This window comes from Falco biarmicus, chromosome 10, assembly GCF_023638135.1.
Source record: "Falco biarmicus isolate bFalBia1 chromosome 10, bFalBia1.pri, whole genome shotgun sequence".
Classification (NCBI taxonomy): Eukaryota; Metazoa; Chordata; class Aves; order Falconiformes; family Falconidae; genus Falco; species Falco biarmicus.
Window position 1 is genome coordinate 36,171,106 of NC_079297.1, and position 13,010 is coordinate 36,184,115.

At 50.7% G+C, this 13,010-nt stretch overlaps 1 long non-coding RNA gene across 1 annotated transcript; it reads left to right on the forward strand.

Annotated features, from left to right (window-relative positions):
- The first annotated feature begins 1,070 nt into the window (after positions 1 to 1,070).
- LOC130156440 (uncharacterized) lies at positions 1,071 to 6,303 on the forward strand. Its single transcript, XR_008824425.1, has 3 exons — positions 1,071 to 1,124; positions 1,266 to 1,356; positions 6,268 to 6,303. It is a non-coding gene; the product is annotated as an uncharacterized LOC130156440 (long non-coding RNA).
- The last annotated feature ends 6,707 nt before the right edge of the window (positions 6,304 to 13,010 follow it).

Genomic DNA, 13,010 nt, shown 5'->3' on the forward strand with positions numbered 1-13,010 from the left:
TTGCTCGTGCATGTTACCTGGTGAATGGGAGGTTGCAGCGCTCTGCTCCCGCTCCACGGCTTTAAAAAGCTTGTCTCTACATCCTCGGCTGGGGACTCTTTCCTGCAAGTGGCAGGGAAAGAGTGGGCAGGAATCGATCTGTGACCCAGGCCAAAAATATCGCCTGTCCCGCAGCTCCGAAAGTTTTTCTCTGCTCCTACAGGCTGGGAGAAAGGGGGTACTGGAGCTGCCAGGCACACCGGAGGGCACGCTCTGCATCGCTGGGGAGCCCTGCCAAGGGGACAGGCGGGAGGGAGGGGATGGGGAGCTGAAGCCTGTGAGGTTTAGTGAAATGGAAACAGTGAGCCAGAGCGCTGTGCAAGGCACTGCAATCCTCTGCTGGCATAGCCGTGCAGCTGTGGAGGGTGTTTGGGTGGCAAACCCCCTCTGGGCACCTAGAGGGTCCTAGGTGGGGTCCAGCTGTCTGGGGTTTGCCCTCTCCAAGATGACCTTCCTTAAGTAACTCTTTTGTATCATGCTAAGAAAGGCTCGGAGTGTGGCTCAAGGCAGACAAGCTCTCTTGCTGTGTTCCTGCTCTCTTGCCTTTTGTCCAGGTCTCCTCCAGCCCTGATGTGTGGCAGAGCCCTGGCAGTCTTAGCAAGAGGTGGGTGCGTGCTACATGCCACCCACACACAAACACATGCGTGACACGTGTGCTAAGTGCTTCTGACTTCTCACTCGCCCCGTGACTCCTCATTTCAAAGAGCATCAGACAGCAAAAGGTCCCCAGGTGGCCGCAGGCTCTAACCCTGCAGCACAACCGAAGCAGTTTACGTGCAGAGGGGCAGCAGGGAAGAGCCCCTGCCCGGCTGGGAGGGCAAAGGCTGCTGCTGAGTGTTGGGATTGCAAGAGCCAGGGTGCCACAACCAGGTTGTAAGCAGTGACTATGCACCATGGAGCTGTGGGGGCCCTGCGTTTTGTTCTTGAGGTGCCTTTGCCTCAGATACCCCCCCTTTAAGCTCTGCCTGCCTGGTGGGGTGGTAAATATAGAAACATAAGCCCTGGAGGTTTTTTTTATTCCCTCCAAACATGTCCCTCCCATCTTAGCATCATCTGTGCAATTGCTCCAGCTGCTCCTATACATGGTATGACTTTTTGTTTTCCTTCTACCCTCGCTTCCCCCTCCATCCACCCCCCCTGCCCCATCCCGCTCTGTTCCCTTCCCTGCTGAGCACAGGGAGTCTGGGGCCAATAGGCTCCTCCAGACGATCAAATGTCACTATAAGTTGACAGCTGCATCACCTTGGGACGCTTGCAGATCCCAGCCCACCCTTCCCCTTCAGCAGGGAGCTCGGCACTTCTCTCCGCTCCTCCCAGGTAAGTGGGAGCCCCGGCAAGGGATGCTGCTAGGGGTACAACTGCCGAGGGGCTGAGCTTTGGTCTGAATGGAGAAGCACTAGGGAAGGGTTGGGGTCAACAGGACTTGGGATCCAGCACAGGATCCTAAGGGAAAGGCAGTTTTCCTTCCTGGCTTTGGTTGGGTATCGCATGAGGCTCATGTCCCCTGCAGAGATTTGGGTGCTCTGAACTCTCAAGGATGGGTGGTGGGAGCAAAGACTCTTCCAAGACCAAGGTGTGGGGCTGGGAATGGAGTGGTGTCTCTTGGGAAAACTCCCCCCAGCAGCAGGAAGGAATTGCTGCCCTTCCCTCCCATCACCTGGAGAAGAGAAAGCTGAGGTGGAGGGATGAGGGGCAGGACCAGTGGGGACCTGCTGGCAGGTGAGGGGGGCTGGGGGGGGCCGGGGCTAGAGAGAGACCTGAGAAAAACAAATATGGTCACAGAAAACTGCACCTCCCGCAGAAAAAAAGAAAATTGGGAGAGGAGCTCCCTGTGCACGCGGAGGGGCAGGAGGAGGGGATTAAATTCAGAGCAGTGATGGGATGTTCCCTACCTGCAGAGCTTCCAGCCCCTGCACCTGGCTGGCCTGACCCCACCTACCCTGCGTGGGGGGCATCTCCCCCCACAGCGGAGAGCTCCTGGCTGTTGGGGTGGGGGGTGTCCTGCGAAGGCACCAGCCTCGTGGGTCCCTGCCAGGCCTGGGGGAGAGGCAGGGGATGGAAGCTAAGCACGGTGGTGGTCTTCCACCCTCTGCCTCAGCCTTGCTGTTTCTAGCAAACCCCAGGCAGGGGTCAGACGGATCGGATCTCCCCAAAGGCAAGGACAGAGCTGCTGCTGGGGCAGGGGGTCGGGATCGTGCCGGGGGGGTCGGTGGAGCCTGCAGCACCGCTTGGGTCCTGCTACCCTGTTGCAGCAGCAGCGCTGCCGTGGGTACTTGGTTCTCCAGCCCCAGGGGAGAGAAACGCTTCTGCTGGGGTGTACCGAGCAGTTCAGAAACAAAGGAGGAGGCAGAGGGACAGAAGAAATACATGTTCAAAAAAGTATATGTATATACATCTATACTTTTAAATTTATACATATACTTTTCTATATAAAAAGTATATGCATCCATTTTTATATTTAATAGATATATTACATATAACATATGTGTCAATAAATATATGTATGCATATAAAAAAATAGCTGCAGTGGGTTTGCAGCAGCTCCTGCTGGAAAAGCATGGCCGTGTGGTGCTTGGCAGATCATACCCCTTGTCCTCGCCTGATAGCTGTCCCTGCCAGGTCCCCTGGCCCCTGCGTGGCCACTTTTGTCCTCCCCCCTTTCCATACAGCTCTCGCTACCTTGCCTCCCTTGTATGGCCTGGCTTGGGAGGGATGATTGATGGGCGGGTTATTTCCAGGGATGGCCCAGAGGTGCAAGGCAGCCCGTACCCCCTCCCTGGCGCATTCTCAGCTGCCAAGAGGTTTCTTGGGATGTGCTGGCTCTGCTCTTTCAGCCAAAGGCAGGATCATTTGGGGCCAAAAGGGACGCAGCATTCCTGCCCACCTGAGGTTAATGAGGGTCAGGGGATTTGTCCTTCTAGCCGTGACCTGCTTAGCTCGAGCAAAATGCAGAAGCTAACCTTTGCTTTCACCTTTAAGGGGTGGGAGCAGGCAGGAAGTTTTTGGTCTGGCAAAACTTTCCCATGTGTTTTGATTTCCTTCCAAATGGTGGGCAGTATTAACTAATTGATTTTATTACATCCTTAAACCTCAGTCAAGACCAGACCCCATTTTTCTGCCGCTGTACAAACAAAACCCAGTTATTGCCTTAAGGTGCTAACAGCCTTAATCTTAGGCTGCATTTGCTGCGTGTAAAGTAATTTCCACTGAAGGGTAATCCCGAGCCAGCTGGAGACTTTCCATTGCCTTCAGCGAACTTAATCCTAACTGCAGAAAATACTGCTCTTAGCAGATTGCTTGCTTTATTGCCTTTTGGATGTAAATACGGTTTGGTTTTGTTGGCTGCTTTGATGACAGAGTTAGCTACGTGGACAGTGCTGGGTGTCCAAGAGCCTTTCTCATCTCGGGGGGCTGTTGCTATGATGGTCTGTGTTTTGCCCCTGGCTTTGAGGGACCAGATGCCTTCTGAATGCCACGAAGTGGATAGACACCTTGTTCTTCTCAAGGCGAGACCTTTTTGGCTTTCCAGCCAGGGCAGTGGCAGTCAGCTACAGCCTTAAATGCCAGCTCCTCCCGACGGAGTGACCAAACTTGGCTGAACGTTTGGTCCTTGCAAGGCTGAAACCGCATCTCACCCTGGATTTTTTTCTCCCCAACCTGCTCTAGCCTGTGGGGTTTCTGCATCTGGCTCATCTCTGCACACAGTCTGCCAATGCACTTGTTATTAATTCGTTTTATCCGGGGCCCAGAAACCCCCTCAGAACTGGGGTCTTGTGGTGTCAGGGATGCTGGCATTCTCGCTCGGCTTTTATAGCATGCGGACAGATGCCATGCGAAATCCCATTCGCATTTGCAGCGCTTGGATTAACAAATATGGAAGGGTGTAGGGGAACAGCCAATGTGACAACCCTCGGCAAGATGTCCTTAGAGCTAAATTGGAGTCTAGATGAGCTCATTCCAATAACTGTTAATGGAAAGCCTGATTGCAAAGACTCCTGTTGACTTCAATTGCCTTGGAAAGAACAGCATGCGCTGCATGACGTGCCTACCCCACACCGACCAGACGTTTGCTCTCAGTGTGCATATGCCGGGCTCTCGAGCTGATTTCTTCTCCAGGATTGAGCAGTATTACTACTTTTTTTACCGGAGAGAGAGGGAAGAAGAGTTTAGCTCAAAGCCCTTTAAAAGTCGTCTTCCCGCTCCACACACCCCCCCCCCTTGGCAAGAAGGCAATCTGGGTTTATAAATTAAAGGCAGAATCCGTGGGAGGATTGACCATAGCTCTGAGCCTTTACAGATCCTGCATTTTGGAAGAAGCCAACAGCTGGGCATCTGGCAGCTTCCCTTGATGGGCTTTTGCCAGAAGCTCTGCTGTCCCGCTGCATAAACCAACACACTGCCAAGCATTATTACTAATAGTTTGAATAATTTTTGGAGGCTGAAATGAGATTGTAAACTTGCTAGCCACTGTGCGGAGAGCAAGTGGAAATCTTTACCCTGAAGATTTGATGATCCAGATAAAAAAGACCAGGGGAGAGAGACCAGAGGTGTTGTAGCATCTGAGTAAGTAACAGAAGAAGCAGCAGGAATCAGTGCAGCAGAAAAGCCTTTTGCAGAGCTGAAAATCCGCCCAGACATGAAATTCCTCCAAGATTCCTCCTGCCTGGTGGGGTTAGAGTCCCCAGAGTACTCCTTGGGGTGGCTGTTGCACTTGAGGAGTGGGCAATCATGGCTACCAAGTTAAAAGCAGCCCGGGACCAAGAGGTCACTGAACCCAGATCTCCTGTGTCCTAGCAGATCACCCTCCAGTCCAGCTACTCAGGTCAGGTCGTAACACAGCCGTTGCTGGCACTACTTCCAGGGCAATGCTGAATTTCAGAAACAGGATAAATGAGGAACCAGAGGGGAAAAAAATGCTGGCTGTTTATTGCTGCTTAGGACATGGGGTTTTTAAATCCTGCTGGTGTTAACGTGTGGTGCCCAGGGTCATTGCTGGGGAATGGAGAGAATCCCTTATAGGGCAGGGTTGGAGCCTATGGGATTACTGCCTTCCTCTGAAATAGAAAGCTGCTGAGCTGCAGTTGTTCCTTTTGAGCCTAAGTCAGCCCACCTGCTCCTTCAAGACATCTCTCATATATCAGCTGAGTAATGAAGTCATGAATGTCATGGCTTGGGTTTCCCAGCGAGGAGGAGCCTGGCTTTCTAACTTGAGACGCGCCGCAGATTTGGAGGAAGTTTTGGAGGGTCCTTCCCCACCTCCTCCCTTGGCCTCAGGGCAGCCGACGCTTTTGGGAGAGCCACAGTATTCACCGCTGCCGTCACCCACCCCAGCGCAGCGTGCGGTATCACTGCAGTGCCCCCCGAACAGCAGCTCTGCTCTCTCTGACTCTGTCTGAGGCTCCTGTACACGCACTTGGGGTCCAGCAAGGATCAGCAGAGGGACCACATCCAGCCCTTGCACCCATTCTGTGGGCGGTGGGCTGCATCCAGCCCTGACCAGGGCTGCGCAGAGATGCAAGGCACAGCAGCGCCGTGGATGGGCTCGTTTCTGCCCCATGGTGCAAGGCTTGGGTGTAATAAATACAGCTGGTTACACTGATGTCAACTGCCCAACCGGGCATTTGGCCAGTTTTCCTCTTAAACTAATCAACAGATAATTGTTCATTCATTCATCAGCTGTATAAACCAGACACGCTTTTGGGCGCTGACAAATAAGTAGTTATCTCGGGGTGTATTGGTAGTTTCTGTTATTTTTTCAGCTCTGACTAATGCTTTGGAGCTGGCACCTGCCCACTTGTGATAGGGTAAAAGAACAAAAAATTTCTCTGGTCTTGCTGGAGCGATGGAAATGTCAGATGGGTGTGAGAGGACGCCCTGGCTTGTGCCCGTCTCCCTGAGCTCTGGAGGTTTGGTAACTTAAAGCCGGGTCCAGGTCTCCCCCCGTGCCTGCCTGCGGGAAGCAGCCAGGTTGACAGGGCATGTCTTTCCAGATGATCTTTTCCTCTTCCCCTCTCCTTCTCCTCTAACCTGGCTGGCAAAGGTCTGTGCTGCTCCTAGAATGGCAGTGTTGGTGGGGGACTGGCTGCTGTGTGGGAAAGCAGGTGCTTGGCTTTTTTTGTCCTCAGATGTCAACCCATCTGCTCCTGCTTGGCGTTTTTTTGGAGGCACTCTCACTAATAACATCTCTTTTTTTTTTCTTTTTTTTTCTTCTCTTCATCTTTTGTCTAGAAACCCGTTGCCGACATGTCTGATACCGAGGAAGTGTAAGTAGAGCTAAAGCCACCTGTGTGTCCTGCTCAGCTTGGCCCCGTGCCGCAGAGCGAGGGCATCCCCATGGGGAGCAGAGGCTGGGTTCTGCCCCGTGCACAGCCTGAAGCCCCCCAAGGCAGCGGGGAAGAAGTGTCTTGATTTTGAGCATCAAAGGGTCCATCAAAGGCCCCTGACACCCTCGCTGTCCAACACAGGACATCCTCCAAACACCTCTGCCCAGCTCAGCCTGCCCTCAGCGCCCGTGGCTCTGTACCTGGAATAGCATGACCAAACCCAGTGGGGTCCTTTGACATTTATGCATCAGTAGGTGCAGAAGGGAGATTTAGGGCAATCATGGGACATCACGGAGAGACCTGCAGTGGTCACGTAGCCCCCTCCTCAGCTGCGAGGCAGGCTCAGCTTAACCTGTGTCATTTTGCCCAGCCTGCTCTTAAAACTTGTTTTCCAAAGATGAGATCTGGCACCATTTTCAGGAAATCTCTAACACACATGTCCTTCATTTAGGGTCTGGCCCCAGGGCTGCTCTGGGCTTTGGGTTTCATGCGAGGTGATGGTAGCACAGGAGGGGTGGGCAAGTGGGGGCAAGGAACGGGAGCAGACCCTGAGATTGGCATTGCTACAGCCATGGGATAAACACGGAGCAGCAGCTGGTCTATGCCAAGTTTTTCGTAGGCAGCCCTAGGGTTCAGGGAGCCTGTAGCACATCTGGGTTGGTGTGGGGCAGCGGCTGCAGGCTGGCTTGCCCGGCACACTGGGGCTGAGGTCCAGCTTCATCAGCCCCTGCACGGCGCTCTTGCGTGGGTACCACGTTATAGCCTGGTGGTGGCAGGATTATTCCTGGATGCAGATCTATGTGCACCTTCAGAGTCGGGAACGCTATTTAAAATAAAACCCAAATGCAGTCGCTTTACTGCTCTTTAAACCAAATGGCTCCTGAAAGAGCAGAGGGAGAACGGGGGAAAGAAGACACAGCAGGCTTTAAACAACAGCGCGTTGGGTTGCTTCAGTGTATTGTTTAAAACTTAGCGATGATACGGAGTGAAAGAATTATTTATCTGGTCTCAATAACCTTTTTTCTCTCTCGCAGGGAGCAAGGAGAGGGTAAGTCTTAACTCTGTCTCTAATCGCTTCCATGCAAGCCTGCCACACTCGCAGCCCGAGTCCTCTTCTCCTTTCTGCCCGGTGCTGAGATTTTAACAAAAAGTGCCGGTACAGTTGAGCAAATCTGAGGTTTCTTTTTTGTGCGTCGGTCTGTCCGAGTGTCCCTTTTGTGCGTCGGTCTGTCCGAGTGTCCCCGCGTCCCGGCGCTGGTACCCCCGCAGCCCCCGGGGCTGCCCCACGCCGATGCCCCGGTTTCAGGGGATGCCGCCAGTTTTTGTTAGGGCGCTGCCATCTGCTGGCAATTTATTTTGAGGCTTCTGTACAAGTACTATTTTCTGCTTTAAAATGTAAAGCCCCACAACATGTACAAGCAATATACATAGAAACGTACGATTTTTTTCTTTGCTGCTTTTTTTTGTGTACTCAGAGACCCTCTCTTCCACTTTCCTCCTTCTAACGCGTGTGTACACCTGAGTTCCCATTGCCCAAGAAAAAAATCCAGTACGATATCTCCTTCCTCCCCTTTTTATGCCTCCTCTTTTTTCTCAAAGTCATTTTATTTGCTATTTTACTTGCGGATTTGGAAGTGGCCTCTCAGACACCATCTTGCCCAGCATCCCTGAGAGCGCAAAGGGCTCTGCCATGGGTAAAGTCCTACCGATGTGTCAAGGCTGATGGTTGATTTATCTGCTTTTTTTCTCCCCTCCCCTATTTCAATGCAGAGGAGTACGAAGAAGAAGGTAACAAAAAAACCCCTTGGAACGTAATTTATCTTTCTTTGATTCTTGCTCCTGCTTTTTCCTTGTCTGTATTTCACCCTTCTCTTTGGCGCTTGCCGCTAAAGGTGATCTGAAACACTTGATCAGTAAATCAGTCGGAAACCACAAAAGTGGCCGAGCCGGGCCGTAGTGTGCAGACCCTTCACGTTACAGTGAGACGCTGGATTTGTATGAGCCGTAGGGGGTGGCTGTAAAGCTGGGAGCTAACCCGGCCTTCACCCCAGAGTGGAGCAGGGGCTGGGGCAGAGCTCACCCAACGTAGCACTGGCAGTCCCGGCGGTCTCGTTTGGCAATGCCCTCAGGTTGAGTCTACATTTGGAAATTGAAACGAGGAGCGTGTTGCCCGGCTCCCGAGGAGCACCCAGCGGGGCGCTGCCGAGAGTGGAAATGGGGAGGCAGAGAGCCGACTGGCAAAGATGAAGTTTTTTAACGTGCCTTTAGCTGGCAAAAGTTGATTTGAAAAGCTGCGAGAGACAGAGAAAGATGAGCATGAAAAGCCCTTCTCACCCAAGCTGTTTCAGCCTCTGTAGGCAGCAGCGAGAGGAAGATTTTGGAGACGTGTTGCTGCTTTTGCTGGGCACTTTGGACACATCAGCTTCAGGTCAGGCGAGCGTAGCTGCTGGTTGTCGTCCTTCCTTTTCCCAAGGTGTTTGGATCAGAGACAAAGGCCAAATGCTGGGGCTTTCTCCCAGCATCTGCCCTTAGCGTCCAAGACATCTTCTAAGGCGTCAAAAGCAAAACTCTTTACTGGGAGGTGGAATATTTGCACGTGGAGTGTGTGAGACCAGCTCTGAGAAAGAGACTTACCCCTGTGTAAAAATGTCCATCTTGGGGCTTTTATACACAGCTGCTTTTTCTTCTTCTTTACTGCCCCCCCCCCGCCCCGCCCCCCCCCCCCCCCCCCCATGGATTCCCCATGGCGGTGGGAACAGAGGTGCTGCAGAGTAGTTCCTGCCCTAAGCTATGCTAACTTTACGTCTCCAGTTCCCCCAGCATTGCTTCTGAGGGGATCAAGGGCTCAAAAAAGGAAAACCAAGATGCCAAATGGGTTGCAGATGCCTTCAGTCAGCATCGTGTCCCTGGTCCTGCCCAGAGGGCACAGCCAGAGAGGTGAAGGTGCTATTCATGCTCCATCCTTCATGCTTTGTCAAATGTCCAAAGAGTAAGCAAAGGGTGTTGCTTCTACAGACAAGCCTTCCTTAAAGGAGAAACATTTCTTGCCTTTCTCCTTCCTTCCCTAACTGCCTACTTTTGGGTTTCAAGAATTTAATGATTAATATGAAATTAATAGGCAGGTCACTTCCTATATTTTTAATCTGCATGACTGTCTCCTCTGAGGTGTATCTTCTCGCTCCTCATATTTGCTTGACCTCTGCATTCTCTTCCAAAGTCATCCATCCCCTTTCCATATAACTTCTCCATCACTTTCTAACCACTTTTCTCTCCAGGCCTTAGCTCACCCCAATACCAGTTCCTAACTGTTCTCTGTTTTCATCTCCCTGCTTGCTGTTGCTTCTTGTTCCATGACACTTGCCAGCTGAAGCTCAGGAAGAAGGTATGTGACATGGCTTCTGCTTTCTTTCGCTGTCCGTGCAGAGGAAAAATGTGTGTGAAGAACTCCAGAGCAAGTGGTCCACATCCAGGGGCTGGGACCCGGCCCTGAGCCACAGACATCAATGTGCTGATGGGCATTGATGGCATTTATTGAGCTGGCAGGAAATTGGGCCTTGCTTTTTGTTTAAAAACCCAATCAACCAACCAACCAAATACATAAATAAAATACATGCATATATAGAAATAGAATGCATATAACCCCCCTGGATATTGTATACACAAATATATATAATTTTTAAATATAAATACACATATATGTGTATAGAAACATATATATTTGGTTTAGTCTACCTTTTTTACAGAACTGCTTGACATTATTTTTGTCACAGTAGTGTCAAGTCATCTCCTTTCTTTCCAAAAGCTTGAATTTTTAAAAGGGAGGGGGACACCCTGTAAAGTTCATATTCATCTGTTGAAATTCAGAAATGAATTTATTTGAAATTTCAAAAATTGGTAAATGGTGGTGAAAATTTTCTGCCAAAATTTTCCACAAAAAAAGATTTACAACAAAAGAAATGCAGCACTTTTATTACTGGTTACAGATTCACCAAAAGTCAGTTAGGACATTTTAGCCAGCTCTAATAAGGAATAAAATATTGGATGACTTTTTTAATGTGGTTTTCATTTGTGGTCATACTCCCATATTTCAGTAACATTTATAACCTCATAATATGCCCATAAAAATGTTATTTTTAATTCTCTTTCACCCTGTAATTCCATCATTGTGTATTCTTACCCGTAACGGCCTGGGAGCTTGGCAAACCTCAAGAATGTTCCAATAAGATATTTCTTGTTTTCGTTTTCTCCCATTCCCTTTGCCATGTGATGTGTTCTGCTTGCAGAAGAGGTTCAAGAAGAAGGTACGTGGAATGGCTCCCCAGCCCCTCTCCCCTCAGAAGGGCTCGCTGCCCACGCGCCCCTCGACTTTGCAAACGGGTAGAAGAAAGCTGGAGGCAAGAGAAAGATGCTGGGACAACCCATCCGCTGGCAGAGGGCTCCTCTTGTCCCTTGCCCAAATTTCACCGAGGGTGCCCCCTACCCCTGAGGACCTGCGTGGGCTCCTACCCCCAGCCTGGGGCAGGGAGCCGCTGGGGGCTGCGGATGCCAGCCCTCCAGCCAAGCCGCTGCAGGCTCCGAGGCTGAGCTTCAGCCCCAGGTGTCTGTAACGCCTGCCGCTGCCGTGGGATGGGGTCGCTGGGGGCTGGCTAGGGACGTTTCTCTTGGGTATCAACTGGTTTCTCCTGTGTAGTTTGGCAGATAATGATCGGATGGATTTTGAGATCAAAATCCATCTGTGATAAGGTATGGGTGTAGCCATACCTTACGTGGTACGCATTCTATAATATGCCATATTATATATATAGTATATATTATAAGTTTATAGACTATAATATATCATATTATATATAATATAAGCAATAATACTGTAGAATGCAGATCTTATTAATTATATCTATGCAGACACTGGCAAGTAACCCCAGCTGGCTCCCCACATTGCATGCAGCCTTTGCAAGGTGGAACAGGCAGGGCAGAGGAGAGGGGCTGGAACAGAAACCCACCCTTTGCACTTGAGAGGTTTGGGATGTGGTGCTCCGGGTATGAGGAGCCAAAGGGTGCGTTGGTTCCCGATTTGCAAAGCTTTGTGCGATGGGCACCTTTGAAACAAAGGTAAACCTGATTGCCATGCCGTGGGAAAGCCCCTCTGGGCGGTTTGCAGGGTCTTTACAGCATCCAGGTGCAGAAGGTTTTACATTTCTTGTACCTGCGTGTGCTTTGGTTGCCCGTCTCCATTTCACCTCCTCCTTTCTTTCTCTATTTCATTACCCGCTGTGGTTTTTTAGACCCCCTGTTGCATTCACACACTTTTTAGTCTAACTTCTCATTTTCCATCTCATTGATCTTGCTCCCTACCATGTCCCACCTGATGAAGCTCACGAAGCAGGTACGTGCCATCGCCTTTCGAACTGCTCCCCACCGTCTCTTTGGCGGTGATGGGGGGGGGGATTCGAGGGTGGTGCAAGAGGTGCAGGACCCAGTTACTTCACCTTATCACTTCTGTTGCCTTTGCTTTCCACCTCTCTGTGGCCGGGTCTGCCACAGGCTAACACAGGGGAATTGTCCCAGTGCAAGGTCCTGCTGTGCGCAGAGGCAATGGCAGGAGGTTGCTCCTCTAACACTGGAATTAGACATTTCAGCATGTATTATTTGAGCTTCCTGTGATTTTTTCCCTCTCCAACAAATTTTCACCTCTTCCCTTCACATGGTGAAGTTGCTTCCCATCAACATGTGCCTTTCATTCCTTCCCCTCCTGGCCATTAGTGCATCCTTCACTCGATAAAACTTTTCCCGCTGGCTTAAGAGAGTTTTCAGCCTGTGCAATAGCCTATAATAATGTGTTTCTCCCAATGTTCCTTTGCATCCTGTCCCATGGCTCGTCCCACCTAAAGAAGCTGAGGAGGAAGGTATGTGACATGACTCCTGAATGTCTGTCTGTCAGAGTAAGCTCTGGTTTAGCCATAAGCTGTAAGACAGCAAAAGGAAGCAGGACTTAGAAATAGGCATATTAACATAGAATAAAACTTGCCATGTTTTGTTTTTTATACTCTCTTCATTCGCGTCCTGTCCTGACATTGAACGCACCGGCGACGCTACGTAGTAATTGTTGCATGAAAAAAAAAGAAGTATAAAAACTGCTAGGAAATGTAAACCTCTTGAAAGGATGAAGGTTGCAATGCCTTCATGCTGAGACTGGCTGGGTGTCCCCGGGAGGCTTGTTTGGGACCACTGGAGGTGGGTCGGGACAATGTGCAGATGTGCCCACGATCAGCCTGCTGCCACAGCGGCTGTCAAAGCTGCGGAGGGGTTTTGCCCTCCTTTGCCAGGCTGATGTGGTCACGATAGCCTTTCCTTCAGCTTAAACCCCTGTTGGATAGAGCAGCTGGTGGTAATTTTGATGCTTGAGCTTTGCAAATGATTAAAGATGGCTTTCTTCTTCATGCAATGGAGTCTCTGGACCACTGTTGCACAGTAGTACGTGCAGCCACGTGCCACCAAAATCCTGGCCCCAGGCTGTAAATCCGCTTGGGCATGCACCAGGGCTGTGAAACGGCACGCTGCGCCGGGCTCTGCACAGCTGCAGGAACGTGCGTGTAAGGCAAATGGCTGATATGGCCACTTAAATCAGCTTTTAATATCTCAGATCATTTG